The sequence below is a fragment of the Caretta caretta genome, chromosome 23, assembly GCF_965140235.1.
Source record: "Caretta caretta isolate rCarCar2 chromosome 23, rCarCar1.hap1, whole genome shotgun sequence".
In the NCBI taxonomy this organism is placed as follows: domain Eukaryota; kingdom Metazoa; phylum Chordata; order Testudines; family Cheloniidae; genus Caretta; species Caretta caretta.
The window spans coordinates 2,342,867-2,362,162 of NC_134228.1; the positions used below are offsets into that span (position 1 = coordinate 2,342,867).

A 19,296-nucleotide genomic window follows, 5' to 3' on the forward strand; every position below is an offset into this window, starting at 1 on the left:
TTGCACATATGAAATAATTCAGGATTTTCACTCTGTGCACAACAGAATGTAACTAGATTCAAATTCACTATAAGCAGATTCTGTAGTCTTTATGTGACATTTGAACACATATATTCTGCATATTCTTCTTTCCTGAAAGGACTTCTCTATTTGGTGTCAACCTTTTGCAGGGGTGAGAGAACCCAAGGAAAGCTGAGCCTAGTTTAAAGGGTCTAGTCTCCTGCCTATGGTAGAGTTGCCAGGCGCATGGTTGAAAATGGACTCTGCCGGCTGGCTGTTAAAAGTCCAGCCAGCGGCGCAGCAGGGGCCTGGGGGCTAACGCAGGCTCCCTGCCTGCCCCAGCTCCGTGGGGCTCCTGAAAGCGGCTGCCAGTCCTTGTGGCCTCTAAGCACATGGGCTGCCAGGGAGGCTCCACGCGCTGCCCCCTCCCCTAGTGCCAGCTCCACAGATCCCACTGGCTGGGAACCGCGACCAATGGGAACTGTGGGGGCGATGCCTGCGGGCAGCGCACGGAGCCTCCCTGGCTACCCTGCACCTAGGGGCTGCAGGGATCTGGAGGCTGCTTCTTGGGAGCCGTGGTAAGCGCCGCTGGGACCCCACACCCTGAATCTTCTCCCACACCCCAACCCCCTGTCCCAGCCCAGAGTACCCTCCCACACCCAAACTCCCTCCCGGAGCCCACCCCCCACCACTCTGCACCAGCCCTGAGCCCCCTCCTACCCCCAAACCCCTCATCCCCAGCCCCACCCCAGAGCCCACACCTCCTCCCACACTCTGGAGCCCCCTCCTGCACCCCAAACCTCTCTTCCCCAGCCCCACCCCAGAGTCTGCACCCCCAGATAGAGTCCTCACCGCCCGCACTCCAATCCCCTGCCCTGGAGCCTTCTCCTGCACCCCAAACCCCTCATTTCTGGCCCCACCTGGGACCTGCACCCCAGACCAGAGCCTAATCCGCCCCGCAGCCCAACCCCTTGCCCCAGTAGCCCACTCCTGTGCCCCACACACCTCATACCAGGCCCCACCACAAAGCCCGCACTCCCAGCTGGAGCCCTCACCCCCCTCCCGCACCTCAACTCCCTGCCCCAGACCAGTGAAAGTGAGTAAGGGTGGGGGAGAGCGAGTGACAGAGGGAGGGGAGATGGAGTGAGTGGGGACGGGGCCTCGGAGAAGGGGCGGGGCAGGGGCCGAAGCTCAGTGCAAGGCAGGGGTGTTCGGTTTTGCACAATCAGAAAATTGGCAATTCTAGCCAATGGATGCAGATTAACATTCACTGGATTTACCATACATGCAAACATATCAATTGAGGGCAAGTGACTAATTATAAATAGTTCTAAGTAGAAGCAGTAGTTTTTTTCAGGGAAAATAAAGGAGGAAGATAGCTATTTGAAAAACAAACCATGTCCGTGGACATACACTGGAAGGGAAAACACATGACAAAGGAAAAAGCCAGAGTTGGGAAAACTAACACTAAATGTGGCATCTTCATCTTTTCTAAAAGCTCCAAATCTATCACCATCTACATATTTTTTCCATTGGACTTGGAGAACTATTCTTTATTTAGCACCAATCCTTTAAAGACTTGGGGTGTAACATTTTCATATATTTTTAAATAAACTGTGAGGGGTGAAATCTAAACAGCATGCTACATTATCTACAATCTCCCTCAGTCTTAAAAAAGGCAACTGTCTCTTTTTATACATGTAAATTCCCTTGCCAAAAAGCTTCATCCTAACCCTTAACTTACTCTCCAAGATTATACTAAAATGAATATACTACAGTTTAAAAATATCTAAGTTTATCACAATATAAAAAGGTATATTTATGTATGAGTATATAAAATGTATGTGACCAAGAAGTTCAAACAATAACCCTTGTCCTTCCTTCATCCATCCTATTTCCCTCATATAATTTATCACTTCCACTTGTGGAGTTATGTCTGTAACTAGGACTTGATCTTGCAAACACTTAAGCACGTGTATATCTTTACTCAGTGAGCAGTCACACTGAATTAATGGCGATAAACATGAGTGAAGTCATGCCTAAATGTTTCCAGGACCAAGGCCTTAGGCCCCAATGCTGGAACTTGACGGGAAGCGGACAGTGAAAACAGATTCCCACACCCATCCAAAATCCTAGTGAACCTGCTGAGTCTCTATAAGAGCACAGGCGGTCTTTCCAGCCACATCACACCACCAGACTGGGGGGTTGAGATAGTAAGCTTTTTAGGGCAGGGAGTTGCATTTATTGTATTTGTCTGTAAAGCACCTAGAATGCACTTTGGATGCTGTATAAATGATTTCCTTCTTTTTCTGCACATAATGGAGACTTTGGATGACTTCCCCCTGACTTTTTACAAAAATCTTGGAATTAAAATTCTGGGTCAAAAGTAAGCAGGTTGTTAAAAGTAGAGAAGTCAGTGTGCACTTTCAAATTACTTGGTCTGTCCCTAGTACTAAACCTTGGCACATGTATAAAACAGAGGTGGGGTTATGAACTTTGAGGGATGTACCAAGGCTGTCTTCTCTAGGCACTGAATATTTCCTTTATGCTTTGTAAATAATATTTGTAAAGGCTTTTTTTTGCTTTTAGCCTCCATACTCAGGTTGAAACTACAACAGGGGAGTGGGGTAGGGGGAACCTAAAAAAGTGTATTGTCTTATATTTCACATAGTAAGGCTCTGAAACAGAGAGCAGTGTTTGGTTTTAAGAAAAAGGATGCTATGGTAATTCTGTTCCAAATAAAATAGAACACCACCATATTTTAATGTTTTCAATTAACTTTGATTCTCCCAAACCATTCTTAGCTGTAGTATGAGAAATACATTTACTCCTGGAACAGAACAAAAAAAAAATTATGAACTTTCATCTCCCACTTGGCACAGTACAGTGGATCTGCACCAAATGGCAAAGAAGCAAATAATAATTGGCAAAAGACAGGAACTTTGGCGCTGCTAAGGAGCATTCATGCAAATGCCACATGTGCCTAAACTACAGCCATGAAAATAGCAGCCCTGAACAATCAATTACACTCTTCATTTTTGGAATCAGAACTCTTTAAGGAAGAAAGAAAAATTCAAAGCTGCTGAATATGATCAATTTTAAAAGTTGCATTACTCTTACAGTTATAACTGAATGCTCTGCTTAGCAAGAAGACCAAACAAAGAACAGAATGCAGAGACTACTGTAGGATTTTGACACTAAATGATGTAATCTGTAAAAATTCACAAGTAGATTCATTACAGCGAAATACTTGACTGCTCAAGCACTTAAAAAGGAAACATCCACATGTCTATTATTCTGAAGCTCACCAATAAATGAGGCAAATTAACAAATGAAGTAAAGCCACCCATATCACTTTGACTTCTTGTTCTAGAAAGATCATGGATGTTTAGTGCAATTATTTTAATAATAAAATACTGATTGCAAAACTGAAAATATTTTTAGTTAGAGTTGAAAAGCAATAATACCCTAGACACACTTCAGTGGATGATGAAGCACAATACTGTGATCTTATTTTTCAAATGCCATTTTAAAACCTAACCTGAGCACAACAGAATCAGTGCATCTCAGCCCCATATAAAGATATTTCTAAACACTTTTCCTTGTGTACGTGGTGGTAAACAGACAGTTTTGATAAGTACCACCTGTACTCACAGAAATACCACTGCAGAGAAATACACACAACATGAGTTTGACCAGAACCCTTTGAGTCAACCACAGAGAAAGAATCAGTCAATGCAACACACTCAGTCCCAGTCAATCTAAACTGGTTTGGAAAAGCTACTTATACTTTGCGTTAAAATAAGTTTATATACCTCACCAAAGTTCAACTACTTTTCAGTGAAGCATGTGTGTTGTTTACCAATAATACCTTAAGTATACAGATATTTGGATAAATTCTAGCAGAAATTTAACAGATTTGACAATGAGAAGGATATGCAAAACACAAGAAAAAACTGAGCAGAACATATTGTGTGTTATATTAAAATGTTCCTCCACTCCCCAAAATAGGGGCAATGCTCTCTCAAAAATATTTTTGTCACCTAAAATTTAAGTCAAGCCAAAATAGGCACACAAATGGAAAATGTGGAGTGTGTGAATATAATCAATTGCAGGTTTATTTACCAAATGTATTATGAAAATGTATGCAGCCAAACTTCAGGACCACAAAAAAGTAGTGAGACACCCATTTGCAAAAAAGGTTAACAATGTTCATTTAGTTTTCTTTACCAGACACTGTAACCAAGTTGCACTGCATTTTTTTTAATCAATCAGTGCTGAGCAGACACACACAGGTTTGCAAAACAATACCAAAAACACAAGTCTGAAATTTCATAAGGGAGGAGCAAGTGAAGGATAACCCTTAACTGGCAGGTCTTCTCTCCACAGTGGAGCTCCAGGCTTGATTTTACCATACCATGTCAAATCCCAATGTACCGTTTTTGTAATACCTTGCAGAGCAGCAACCATAAAGATCAGGCTTCCTTATTTTGACATTGCAAATCTGTTTTGCTTCACCTCTCCATTAAAACATTTATTTTAAAATCGAGCATAAGATAAAACCCATCTGTGGGCATCCTTCTTGGTTTTTACTTGAGAGGAGTGGGGGGTGGGGTAACAGAGACAGACGATGGCTTTACAACCTCAATCGAGAAATCAAAACCAAGTCATAACCATCCAACACTGCAAACTAACTGCTCATTTTTTTCCTCCCCAAAGCCCCCACCCCTTTACTGGGGGAGGGGGAGAAGGTTGATTCCAGAAGGTTGTGGGGATCTGAGAAAGGGGCACCCAGCACCCCTCTTTCCACTGCTCTGTCTGTGCAGGGAACGATAGAACGTTATGTGTCGTTTTATAAAGCTACATTGTATTCTTGTAGACGTGACCTGCAGACGCAGTAACAGGAGGCTGTTTGGGGGGGAACTGGATTGGGGGAGCAATGGAAAGGGAACAGGGATGCTACCCTAGGAGGGGTGCAAGGCTCCCTTTTCCCCCCTCCTCCCCAGTTTTTTTCGCCCTGTCACAGCCCTGAGTTGCAGGTAGAGAGAGTTAAGAGATTTAAAGAGAAATTGCTACATTGTAACAAACTCACCGTGATGTTTGAGCAGCAGTCAGCGCGGGGTCTCCGAGACATCCCCGCACGGGCTCCGGAGGCAGGACCCCGGCAGGCACAGACACATAGAGGTTCAGCTCACTGCCTGATTACATTTCAACAGAGCTTCCTAAAATGCAAAACACGGGAAGAAGGAAGGGAGGGAGAATAACGATTGTAATTCTATTTCATTTTTTAAAAAAACTTCACGCACCTCTACTAAAAAAAGAAAAGAAAATCAGGTATAACTTGCCCCCACCTCTTTCAAAGGATTTACATTTGTGATGCCCCACCCCCCTCTTTCAAAATAGCCACACACACAAGTGAGAACGGCAGAGAAACACCATAGGGCTGTCAACCTGGAATGAGTAAGATTTAAAGAGGCAGACGTGCCAAATCTCGTTCATTTTTCAAATGTAATTTTAAGGCAGTTTATAATGCATCTCCCTCATGAGGAAACATTTTGCAGCATCTGGATACATATGAGTGTTTATTTCAAGAACACTTAAAAAACTATTTTTTATATTTTTAAAAAGCTAAGCTCACTGCTCCAAATTGTTGCAGCTTCAGGCAGTGTCACTAGAGATTAAAAGATATTTATTTATGTAAAGATGTTTTCACTGGCACCCATATTAAAATGTCTTAGACCATGCCCCACTGAAGATCTCAACAAAACACACTTCAAAATCCCTTCATCAAACAGATAATTTTAAAACTGTCTTTGAAACGAGCTCAAAATGAAAGTCTCTCTCTCAGACCCCATCTATAGTAAAGATTTTTTATTTTTTTTTTTATCGTTGCAGACACCCATGTTAGCAACCCAAGGTAGACAGCCTGCTGGTTAGCCCCACAGTTTCAACAGTGTGGAACAGACTTGCTTCCCGGAGGGTCAAATGATATAGGCCACAATCCAGGGCACAACTCGTTGCAGGATTGGGGCCCACTGTCTTCCAACTTTTCTGGAAGCAAGTCTATTCAACATGGTTCTGAAAATTATGTCACAGATGGCGGGATCTCTACACTAGGGCTCCCACCAAAATCTTTCTTAAAATAGACAAGGCCTAAAGGGTTCCATCCACAGTGGGATAGGAGAGTGACCAACACCTCTTAAATTTGGGCCTCAAATAAATAAAATTTAGCAAGTTTACTCTCTCTCTTGGTTATGGGGTCAATCATCATTTTAATGGGAGTGTGTGGAAAGGTAGATGTATTTTAACGGCTTGATCCTGATCCCATTAACATCAATAGGCATTTTTCACTGACTTCAATAGTAGCAGGTTCAATCCCTCTTTGAGGGTTTTCAACTTGATAGTTATTATTGTCTTGTCTTTATTGTTTAATTAGCTCTTAGGCCCCAATCCTGGAATGCATCCATGTAGAGCTCACTGCAGAATCAGGGTTTAAGGCCCTGATCCTGGAAAAAATTTATACACATTCTTAACTTCAAGCATCTGAGTAGTCTCACTGAAGTCAACAGGACTACTCACGTGCTAAAACTTTAACATTTATATAAGTGTTTATGGAAGCAAGACCTAAGAGTCGTAAGAACAAGCTTATTAATGTTTGTATAGTGCTTTATAAAAATATACATGCTAAACATTATTATTTTAATTTTTAAAATATGTATCTGTAGTTTGCATAGTTTGTAAGAGATCCTAACATCAATATTATTACTGAGTTTAAAATGTTCCTGCTACAGTTATTTATTAAGCACCAACGTTTTCAGCCCACTATATTAATGCAGTTGGATACATCTCACTCAACTTAAGAGGAAAATATGACTTCAGTGAAAACTGGAATGGTTAGTAGTTATAGAAACTTTTGATGTAATTCAGTCTCTGGATTATAATCACTTCATCTTTCTGTAGCAGCAATAAAGTGACTCAGATAAATAAACCAATAAAAATGTATTTAATCATTTTAATGGATGCACAAGGTACATGAACAAGTGCAAAGTAGTAATGCTATTACTAACCATAAAAACACTAAACTTATGAAAACTAACCTGTTTACAACAGACAACACAAATGCACCACTGCTCTGTGAAAGCAAAGCAAAATATCATGCAAGTAAATACAAATTTAATTTATTTACACCTTTAATATTTAATGACTGCTGCTTTCCTCCCCTAAAATGTGTTTTCTGGACTTGGGTAATTATTAATCATACTTTTATAAAATAAATTTCATCAGCTAATTCCCACCTACAATATCTTGATTTAGATGAGATCTGGAGTGAAATCATGGCCCCACTGAATTCTGTAGAAGTTTCAATGGGGCCAGGATTTTACCCCTGGTATGTACTAATTACCAATTATTAATTATATTCATACTGTGCCTTCCTGGTATATCCCATCAGCTCCAGCCCTGGAAACATTCATTTCCTTAACACACGTGTTTAAAATTAAGCATGTGCATAAGTGTTTATGAGATTGTGGCCTTTGTTACTTCACAGGTGGTTACAAAGGGATGTACTTCTTTCTAACTATAGAGAAAGGTTTCCTTGGAGGCAAGCAACACTAATTACTGTGATTCTTAGATTGCCCAGCCGTTTGATTTCAAAAAAGCTTATAGGTATGGAACAGAAAACTACATCTCATAACCATTTGTAGTTGCCACAGTAGTCTGTTGTTTTAAATGATAATTTTTGTTATAACTGTACTTCATAATCAAAATGATTGAAAACATGATTTTTAGTATTTAGAGAAATTATGGATAAACTAATCACATACTTTGGGTTCTCACTTATTGAGCAAGGACCAGTTACATTCAGCAGGCTAATGGGAAAATTAGGTACTAAAAATAATCCTTCCCCATCCCCTTCTAGTAATGGTATCACTGGCTAAAAGGTTAAACTGAGGAAGCACTGTAATATCACCAGTCTTCCTGAGGGGAGTCAATTACTATGAAAAGGAATTACAAGCCTAATTTCACTAGGGAAAGGAAGGATTTTTTTTTAAATGTATGTCCTCTTTAACATTTTAACACCAAGTGAACATACTGACTTTGATCTAAAACAAAAAGTTATATTTAACAAAAAAAATGACTCAATTATTTACAGTTTTAGGGCCAAATTCTGCAAAGACTTCCCACTAAGAGTAAGCACTGTGCTAGATAGTAAATGTTTGCAGGATCAGGTCCTTAATTAGTGCTAAGACAAAAAATAAAATGTCTTTCATTTCACTATACATGTTCACAATATTTTGTTTTTTTTATAGCTGGCCATGAAAGCCAAAGTAGCCAGCAAAATCTTATGACTGTTTTGGATATTAGGCATAGCTACATACACTGAGAGCACTCACATTTAAGCAATCAACATACTTTGAGTTTATATACTGAATTCTACTAGCACTACAGTACATTCAATTTCAAACTGGCTCTGTGTTCAGGCAGCACAAAGTACAGCTCAAGCAAGGGTCCTCAGCATACCAATTAAAAACTGGTTCTGCCAGAGAGAGAAAAACCTTTCCTGATTGGTCAAAAGTGGAGCAGCTCAGAAAGGAATGGGAAGGGCTATATGCATCACCCTGCATCCTGATTAGACAGGTTAAATGTGATTGACCAGTGTGAGTAATTAATAATCAAGAGGCAGGGCTTTCTGCTTTGTTTATACCCTTTGATTGGCTGAATTTGAATTAGCTATACATTCTGTTTATACCTGGGTGGGACTATGGAAGGGTTTATTTTGGTGCATTACACTATAAAAGTGCAGTGCAAACTGAGTGCAGTGACAGTTTAACAGAGGGAGGAAAGAGAAAGGGGTTTGCATAGCCGCCTGCAGCCAAAGCATCATCACTATTTCCTGGCTGTAAATGGCCTTGCGATCAGCCTGCCAAACTGCTGAAAGCTAACCTAATCAGGAATGTAACGTTTAATGAAGGACACAGGGCCATGCTATGGCTTCTATTGTCAAATTTGTACAGGAATTTTGAACACAAAATAGTTTGACTAAAATGTGTGTGAAAGGAAATAAAGATGAAGGATGTTGTTGTTCCCCTTTCCTACCTGCATTCCATTCTGCATAATCAGAACTGCTTATAGAGTAATTTTAAGTAATGAAATGAATCCTTATTCACACATGAACAATATTTTTATCTAGAGCTTTTCCACCCCAACCTGAAAAGTTTAATAGGTATAATGAAGTCTATCTTGTCCAGAAATCCTGGCAAGAAGCCACAAAAATTGCTAATTAGGCTTACACATGGGGCAACATAGCTCAAACCAACTTCCTTCTTGAAAGGATGTTACCATCAACCAAGCTCTTCATGCCCAGGGCACATTTCCACATGTGAAGAAGGTGATATTGATTTTTTTAAAGAAAGACATATTTTAAAATTGTATTACATTTCCTTAATTTTACAGTCATTTCCCCTTCTCTTTTCAATACACTTAAAAACCAAATAAACAAACACAACCCCCCCACCCACCCACCCCAAAAAAAAACTTACTAGAGTGACAGGAGGCTTCCCCACAGCTAGGTCCTGCCATTCTGAATAACTAGAGCAGCTCCACTGACTTCAGGACAGTGTCACTCACTTACACCAGTAGAGAATTTGGCCAACAAATCCACTGTTCAAAACTAGAGAAAGGGACAAGTTAAAATAATATTTTGTAATTCTGCAGCACCTTTCAAAGTGCTTTAAAAATGAGAGATAAGGTGGGTGAGGTAATATCTTTTATTGGATCAACTTCTGTTGGTAAGAGAGACAGGCTTTCGAGCCACATGGAGCTAGGGTTGCCAGGCATCCGGTTTTCAACTGAAACGCCTGGTCAAAAAGGGACCTGGTGGCTCCCTGCTAAATGTCCCGCTAAAAGCGGCCAACTCCGTGCACAACTTCCAACTTCCAACTCCCGGAAGTAGCCTGTATGTCCCTCTGGCTCCTAGGCGCAAGGGCAGTAATGGGGGCTCCGTGTGCTGCCCATGCCCATGGCGCCGCCCCAAACGCCAGCTTTGCAGCTCCCACTGGCTAGCCTGGGGGAAGTGCATGGAGGCCCCTGGCCACCCCTGTACCTAGGAGCCAGAGAAACACGCTGGTCGCTTCCCTGGAGCCACCTGAGATAAGCGCTGCCTGAAGCCCACACCCCAAACCTCCTCCCGTGCCCCAACCCCGTGCCCCAGCCCGGAGCCCCCTCCTGCACCACAAACCCCTCATTTCTGCCCCCCCCAGAGCCCACACCCCCAGCCCAGAGCCCGTACTCCCTCCCAAACCCCAACTCCTCCCCCAGCCTGCAGCCCCCTCCCATACTCCGAAACCCACGGCCCCACACCCCCAGCCTAGAGCCCCCTCCTGCACCCCAAACCCCTCATCCGCAGCCCCACCCCAGAGCCACACCACCTCCCGCACCCCAACACCCTGCCCCAGCCCAGTGAAAATGAGTGAGTGAGTGAGGGTGGGGGAGAGCAAGCGAGGGAAGGAAGATGAATGGAGTGAGTGGGGGCATGGCCTCAGAGAAGGGGGGGGGCCTTGGAAAAGGGACATGACAGGGTATTTGATTTTCTGCAGTCAGAAAGCTGGCAGCTATATGGAGCTCTTTTTCAGCTCAGCATCATTATGCCCATTTTTTACACGTGGAGAAACCGTGGCATAGGGAGGTGAAGTCACACGTCCATGTTAACAAAGCAGACCCATGGCAGAGCCAGAAATAGAACCTAGGTCTCCAGAGTCACAGTCCAGTGCTCTAATCACTAGGTCATACCAACTCCCATAACATAAAAATCTTAAACAGCTTTTTAAACCTCAAGCCAGATCCTCAAATAAAGCAAATGCTCACACAGCCCCACTGTTATTAATGGAATTGCACCAATTTCACAGCTGAAGATCTGTCCTTTTAAACAATAAATTAAAATGTCACTGTCCCATTGTAGAGCATGCAAATCAGTAAATCTTTCTGGGCCCAACTCGCCATTATTGTGTACCTTGGGCAGTCATTTACACCAGAGCAAAGTGAGTCAAAAATGCTACAGAAGCATTTTATACCCACTTTCCATTGGTGTAAATGACTATACAAGGTGCAGTGCAATGATGAAACAGGTCATCTGTACCTCAGTTTAACTCTCTGTAAAATGGGTTAAATTTTATAGATATATATATTAGCATCATTAGTACTGCTAATAAAACAGTAAATAATGAGCTAGGAGTTTTATAAACCTTGCATCTTCCGAGATTTATAATAGGGAAATTAAAATTTACTCCAAAGTGAGACTTGTCATACAACATGTGGATTCATGTCCCAAAAGAGCATTTTTGTTTGTGCTTTTTTTAAAATAACGAAGTTTAAAATGACAATTGACTCTGCTGGACACCTCTAATACATCTTCAGTTCTATTTTAATAGGGCTACTCACATACGAGAGGATCTCACATGAAGATTGAGTGTTTAATTATAAATACAAATTATCTAATCATAAATTGTTCCTGCTTTAACCAATAGACTGCAGTAACAGTAGGCGGGTACTGGGTCACTGCAGTTTTAAAAGCATTGTAGGTGACATACTTTAAATTCTGTGATCTTTTTCCCTTTCTTTTCTCTTCTGAGTTATTTTACTGAGATTCAGGTGATTCCAGAAGACTCTTCTCTCAGCATGACCTGGACTATAATATTAGTAGCAAAAGTGGTCTTAGAACACATTCTGGGACAGAAGGCTATTCCAAAAACATAGTGATGACAAGTAAACAAGCCATTTAAAATCTCTTCCGTTTTAATCATCTCAGCGGTGATATCAGAAAATAGGAACATTTTAAATATATATAGGTCCAAATTCATGCCTGATTTGGAGTCGCACTAGGAATAAATTTGGCGTATGATTTCTAACTTGACAGTAAAAACATTTAAATGGTAATTTTAAAAAGTTAGCTATTCTCCATCCTGAACATATACAATTTAACTATTGAGATTAACGTATGTGGTTTTGTATGGTTCACATGGCTCAAAACAAATTGGAGGTTTTTTGGGCTGCAGGTTTATTTGCAGGTTTTCTGGTGCAACCAGTAATAAAACAGGTTAAAAAATCTCTGGACACTTTGTTCAGATTAATCCCTTTGTTCAGATTAATAGGCTTTAAACTCCAAATCAAACAATTAAAAACACTAAAACATACACAGGGCATGTCTTATATTTTCAAAACTCTATGTCCAGCTTCTATCTAGAGTAAGGTGCCATCTGTTTTCTTCTGAAATGTGTCTAGCAACTTTTTAAGGCTTTGAGCTTGATTACCTGGGGTGGAGATAGGAAGCTTGGGGCCTCCTTATGCATCCTCAAGTTCAGGGAGTCACTCTCAGCCAAACCTACTTGACAGAATTGTACCATGTCTGAATATGATTGCCAACAATTGTGGTTAACTGACACAGTAATGAAACTGAGCCTAATTCAGGACAACCCTGCACTCTATGTTGTCATTTACATCAGTGCAAAATGGGCTTTATATAAAAATGTCACATAATCCTGCCAACCTCATCATGGCAGTCCCAACACTATGAAGATGATAGTACTTTGAAATCTACCTTTATTTAATTGCGATGGATAGTATCAAATGTCACAATTATATAATCAAAAGAATATTTGATTATTTCCTTGTTCTCATTTTGCAGCTTTATTGACATAGAATGTGTTTTCATATCCATGGAAATAGTAGAATATAATAGGTCCTGTTATATTAAGTGCATTAACTTGATGTGCTTGTTCAAGTGCTGAAACAGTTAACATTGTTCTTTATTTGACTGGTCACAATTGGTGTTTAAATTTGAACTGAAATAAATTGAACATGATACTGTATTAAGGTAAATGGTGGAAGTTCACATCTCTCTTGGTGATGTTGTTTTAAGCTGAAAACCAAAGTACATTAGAGAAATTTACAGTGTGAAGGGATAGCTGTTGAAATATAAAACCAAAGTTTTGACCACTTGTCAAGCATGTAATACTGAGTATCAACTTAATATTAGTTTTAGCTCACTGATCAGTATGCACACAGATTTCACCTTACCTGCCACTGAAATTCAGCCCCTTTGGGACGGATGGAACACACCAGCTGTTTCTTCAAATGAAACTGTCAAAAAGGGTTTTACTAGATAGAATTGTAACACCCAAATTTAAATTTAGTTAGCACACCAAGGCTAATAACCATGATCATGAATAAAGACATTAGGCTTGGTTCCTCACTCCCTTGCACTTGGTGTAGCTATGTACACCTATTGAAAGGGGGAGTAAAACTACCATTTTGATCTAATGGCATTTTACTTACACGTTGCACTACTGTTCATAACTACACAAGGAGCAAAGTAGTCCTGAATGAGGCCCAGTTTAATTACTGTGTCAGGTTTCAGAGTAGCAGCTGTGTTAGTCTGTATTCGCAAAAAGAAAAGGAGGACTTGTGGCACCTTAGAGACTAACCAATTTACTGTTGGCAATCATGTGAGGCATGGTACAATTCTCTCTTGTCACCTCCTGCAACATATCACCCTGTAACACAATGGAATATTGGAATCCATGCTGACAAAAGACGAGTCTTCTCCTCTATAGCCTTGCCTACACTCGTGATTTGCCTCATGTTCAGCCACCAGTGTAATTGCACGAGAGCAAATCCCTACCGTAGACAAAGTAAACCTCCATAAACCAATGTTAGAATTAGTACACTTTACCCCGATTTCAAGCAAGGGTAAGTTCATCACAGTTTTCTGTTTTTCTGGTTCATGATGTGCTGTTGCCTTAGCAAGATGTTCAGGGGACAAGTAAATGTAGCCACCTTTTTGGGGGGGGGGTGGAGTTAGGGAAACAGTCACAGCACCGTCTCATCGGCTTTTTCTCCACTTCTCTCTCCTCTCTCACACCTTCTCCCAACTACACTGTTATACTGTTATACTTTCTCCCTTCCTCCTCCTCATAAACCTCTTCTCTCTCCTTACACTTCCCCCTACAGCCCTCTCATACTTCCATCCCTTCCTCTAACCAATCACTTTCTTCTTCACACTTCTTTTCCCATGGTGCCATTATAGAGCAAACCCCTTCCCTCAACGAGTCCTTCTCCATACACCTCCCTCAGACTTCTCACTCCCCAAACACTTCTTCTCACTCATCCAACACCACTCCACCTTCCATTATGTCTCCCCCTAAGCTCCCCTTCACAGCTCCTCCACCCTATATTCATCACACACCTTCCCTTTAACCTCTTCCTGCCTCCATATTCCCCTCACACCTCTCCTTTGCATCTCCGCCTCTCCACACCCTCACGCCTCCCCTCCCACTCACACATCCTCTCCCTGTATGCCCGGTCCCCTCATATCCTCCCACCTTTCCATATATCCTCTGGCCCTCCTCTCCTATCCCCTCCCTCTCTCTCCCCCCACTCCTCCCTATCCCCCTTCCCCATCCCCTCCCCCTCCATTACCCCCACTCCACTTTTCCCTATTCCCTCCCCTACCTCCCACTCCCCATCACCCTCCTCACTCCTCCCTATCCCCTCCCCCACCATATCTCCCACTTCACTTCTCCCCAACCCCTCACACCTCCCCTCCTGACTCCTCTCCCGTCCCTATCCCCTCACAAGTCCTTTCCCCACCCTTTCCCCATATGTCTCTCCCCAACCTCTCCCCCATATACCCCTTCCTATCCTCCCTCCCCTCAATCCCTGCCCTTCCCCTCCCCTCCCTTCCCTAGTCTCATATACACTTCCCTATCCCCGCACTCCGCTCTTCCCCCTCCTCCCAACCCTCCCGCTCCCGGTATACCCCCTCCCTGTCCCCTCACACCTCCCCTCCTTTCTCCCTCCCACAAAATGGCGCCGCCCTTCCGCCCCTTTTCCCGCCCAGGCTGTCCCAGCGCCACGTGACCGAGGCGGAGCCGCTCCTCCTGACGGCCCCTCCCCTGTCGGCGCGAGGCTCCGCTGGCGGGGGCGGGGCGGGGGCGCCTCGTGCCGGGGCCGGAGCCGGGGCCGGCGGGAAGGGGCGCGAGGCGACGGGTAAAGTTGCTGCCTCCTGTGGGGCGGTGCCCCCGGCTCGGAGACACGGCTGGACCCCGGGACAGGGACCCCCCCCATCCGCCCAGGGGCGGGGACCCCCCCTCAACGACAGGGACCCCAGCCCATCCCCCCCAGGGGCGGGGACCCCCCCTCGACGACAGGGACCCCAGCCCATCCCCGCAGGGGCGCGGACCCCCCCATCCGCGGGGACCCCCTATCAACGACAGGGAGCCCCTGCCCATCCCCCCAGGGGCGGGGACCCCCCCTCGACGACAGGGACCCCCCCCTCGACGACAGGGACCCCCCGCCCATCTCCCTGGGGGTGGGGACCCCCCCTCGACGACAGGGACCCCCTGCCCATCCCCCCAGGGGCGGGGACCCCCCATCAACCATGGACAGGGACCTCCCGCCCATCCCCCCAGGGGAAGGGAGCCCCAGCCGAACCCGCCGGGAGCAGGGACCTCCCCATCATGGACAGGGGAAGGGATCTCCCACCTATCCCCCAGGGGCAGGGACCCACTCCCATCCCCCTAGGAGCAGAGACCCCCCCAGGGGCAGGCACCCCCCACCTATCCCCTAGGAGCAGAGACCCCCCGCCCAACCCCGCCAGGAGCAAGGATCCCCATTATGGACAGAGACCCCCCAGGGGCTGGGCGCCCATCATGGACAGGGGCCCCCCCGGCCATCCCCACCAGAGGCAGTGACCCTCCCATCCAGGGCAGGGACCACCCTGCCCCCTCACCCCCACCACATACTGGGACCGTCACCCCCATTGCGGTTAGGGTCCAGGGATGCCCTGCCCATTCTCTCTAGGAGCAAGGACCCTCCCCCTATCATGAGCAGGGAGCTCCCCATCCATCTCCTCCAGGTGTAGGGATACCCCTCTATCATGGTCAGGCACCCAGCCCATGAGGGGCAGGAGCAGCATCCCCATCAGAGCTAGGAGCCGTGCCCCCCCTCCCCAATTTGAGCAGCAGCCTTATCCCCACCAGGGCCAGGAGCAGTCTCCCCAGGAGTAGTACCAGTCATCACCAGGGCAGGAGCAGCCCCCATCCCTACCCAAGCAGGAACTTCCCCCCTTCTCTACCATGGACAGCAGTCTTCCCCATCCTCATCAGGGGCAGGAGCATTCCCCACCCCCCCACCTTGGCCCAGAGGTAGAAAGCAACCCCCCATCCCTGCCAGGAGGTAGATCACCGCCCACTTCATCCCCAGCAGTGCCAGAGTTCTACCCTCTATTGGCATAGGCCCAGGGGTCGGAGTGGATAAAAATGGATTTAAAATTTTTTGATTCTTTTGAAATTGAATTCAGATTTTTTTATTTAAATTAAATGCATTTTTCTTTTTAAAATAAACCTGTTGAAAATTAAATTTGAAATTGTCAGCCTATATTAAGGCATAAATTTACTATAATCTATTAAAATAATTTAAACTACATACAAAAAATTTCAAGCAGTACATGTTTGCTGTTGAAGTTTAAAGTCAAACCACCGAACTGGTGGAAATTGCTGACTAAGCACCTAGAACCAGAATTTGCTGACATGCTGAGCCAGCTTTTGACAGCAGTAGCCTTTTCAGGTGCAGAGAGAATATTTTCTTCAGTTGGGTTTATTCAACTAGTTCAGTTCAATGGCTAGTTAATACTTAGCTTTCCTCACCTCAGTTCAGACAAGGGCAGCTTCCACCATCTCTCTTATTCTTCGTGTGAGAATGAGGAGGACATGCCCTAGGATAAACTCAGGATCTTCTTTCTTGACAGCATAAACATAGTGACTTCAGCTTTTCTGTCATGTTTCTCTGTCCCTAATACCCTGTTCTCCCATTATCATGCTGCTTCAATTGCCTAGTTACAACCCCCTGCTTATAATGTGCTCTGCCTTCTTACTGATATGCAGTTCAGACCCCCACAACAAAAATTCCAAACAGCTCTGCAATTATAATGTATTTATTAGTCTTCAGCCCTCAGAGACAACGTTAAAAAGTATTTATTCTCCCGCTACCCATTATAAATGATGTTGTGGATTTTAAGGGTATTTTGTTTCCTTATCACCCCAATTTTTTTTTAAAGGATGAATTTAAAAAATACTGTGTGTAACTGAAATTCTCTCAATTCTTTTGACCCAGCAGCTCACAATCCTAAAAATGCGACCTGTGGACCGAAGAGTTCTAAAATGCAGTCCACAGCTGCCTTCTATCTGTAGCTGTGTGAAGACAAAATCAATCAGCTTCAGGTTTTGATTGCTGGTTAATGGAGGCAACTGGCTTTTAATCTAACAAAATAGATTAGAGTGTCAGCAGATTATTAGAGCTATGTGTGTTTATTGGTAGTTTAAAAAACTGATGTGATTGAGCCCAGATTCACACGAGTAGCTTTGCCGATATAAATGTGGTCATGTCTGGGCCCTTTATCTGTAAATTAGCCGTCGTGCTTTTGCTCCTGGCAAATTTAGCGCCTGATCGTGTACAGGCTTATGCATATGCTTAACTTTATGCATGTGAGTAGTCTCACTGAAATCAATGGGACCAATTTGCATAAAGTTAAGCATAAATTTTGCAGGACTGGGCATTAAATGCTATGATGATGGGCACTCTACAGATAGAAATAGAAGTTAATTTTACCCCCTGTTCTGCAAATTTGAGTGCCCCTGTTTTAACAAAATAATTTTTTTTCTTAACTCTTTGGCCCTGTTCTTGCCATTGTTACTTGGGCAAAAATTCCCAGTGATTTAAATGAGAGCTTTGCTTGAGCAGCAGACCCATTATGGAAGCGTTAGATGTAATTTTAGTAGCTTTATTAAATTATTACAAAAAAATTAAAATCAGTTTTCCAGCCTTCTTTGTCTCTTAAAACAAAGAAAGAAAAGCAATTGAAAGCTTCTATATAGAGGGTGAAGAACTCATTTTTAAGAAAAAGAAATTTAATGCATTTGACTTTAAAAGGAAAATATTTCTTAAAAATTGGGGGTTGGGGAGCATTTAAATATTTTCCTGTTATTCAAGATGTGAGAGTGGGGAACAAAGGAAGGATACCCAACATATACATTGCTGTATGTACAGCTAAAAAGAATTTATAACAAAAAAATTAGGTGTCATTTTTACTATTCCATCTCCTGTAAAATTTGAACCTATTCTTTGAAAATAATATTGCCCTTGGTCAGAGTAGTATGAGGAAGTTCTTTATTCTCAGATATGCAGCAATAAACTATTCTTTTTGTGGTGGTTGTGAAAACTGTGCCTCTGAGATCTGTATGTCCTGTTCGAGAGAGATATGTTGCAGACTGGATGAAATTCACCTCTCTGCAGGTTCTGTAACCTGGACCTACTTTTTTCTAGGCATATAGCACCATAAGTTACAAACTTATAAACAGGGTCGTTGTCCCACCATCTTTTGACCCCATTGAAATACATGAGATTCAGTGATTTTTTAGGAATGATGTAGTGAATAAATGGTAACATTTTTCATGTTTGCAGCAGCACTGGATGCTGGTAAGGAACTTCAGGTTTCATAGATAATTCAGGCATATTTTAATTATGGACTAGTTCCGGTACATACACTTATTGGCATTTAGCTGTGTGCAATTGTGCATGAATTTTTTTCATATACAGTGTGTAGACTTGGTTTGAATATCTTCTCTGCAGGTTGCATTTCCTAAAATAATATCATCAAGATCAAATTTCTTATCAATCAAGTTTAAGGCAAACCAGGCTTAAATTACTTCACTTGTTCATGACTAGGCTTGGAAAAATTAGATTTTTATTGGTAAATGTCAATTTCACCATACATACACAAATGTATGAAAAATATTGCCATTGATAATAATTGTAATTTATGCATAGAAAAAGTGAGAAAATTGCTGCTTGAGAGCATATTAGAGTTTGATTTAAGGATATTTATTTTGTACGTTTTGATATGTGATGTTGACAGTTTGTGTTTTAACTGGTGTAAAACTAACTTTTTGAATCACAACATATACTGTCATTAAATAGAAAAGGAGGACTTGTGGCACCTTAGAGACTAACCAATTTATTTGAGATTAAGCTTTCCTGAGCTACAGCTGTAGCTTAGTCTCTAAGGTGCCACAAGTACTCCTTTTCTTTTTGCGAATACAGACTAACACGGCTGCTACTCTGAAACCTGTCATTAAATAGTTATTGTCTTAACCCCCCCCATATTTTCCTGCAACTATGAAAAATTAAATAGATAAAAATAGAAAACAATGCTTAAAACCCATAATTTTGTGCAACTGTGAAAAT

The 19,296-nt window shown here is 43.0% G+C and overlaps 2 protein-coding genes across 7 annotated transcripts in view; one reads left to right on the forward strand and one right to left on the reverse strand.

The window, feature by feature from the left end:
• Positions 1–5,162, reverse strand: part of BICRA (BRD4 interacting chromatin remodeling complex associated protein) — a 114,125-nt gene extending 108,963 nt beyond the window's left edge. For 3 of the 4 annotated variants that reach the window (XM_075122647.1, XM_075122646.1, XM_048832778.2), the window contains exon 1: positions 5,093–5,136. The gene's annotated coding sequence lies outside the window, so the exon portion shown is untranslated. Of the gene's footprint in view, positions 1–5,092 lie in introns of all 4 variants that reach the window. The other variant, XM_048832779.2, reaches the window with a different exon arrangement.
• Positions 5,163–14,965: 9,803 nt separating this feature from the next.
• The window catches only part of ZNF541 (zinc finger protein 541), a 49,356-nt gene continuing 45,025 nt past the window's right edge, over positions 14,966–19,296 (forward strand). For 2 of the 3 annotated variants that reach the window (XM_075122648.1, XM_075122649.1), the window contains exons 1-2: positions 14,995–15,042; positions 17,170–17,273. The gene's annotated coding sequence lies outside the window, so the exon portion shown is untranslated. Of the gene's footprint in view, positions 15,043–17,169; positions 17,274–19,296 lie in introns of all 3 variants that reach the window. The other variant, XM_048832781.2, reaches the window with a different exon arrangement.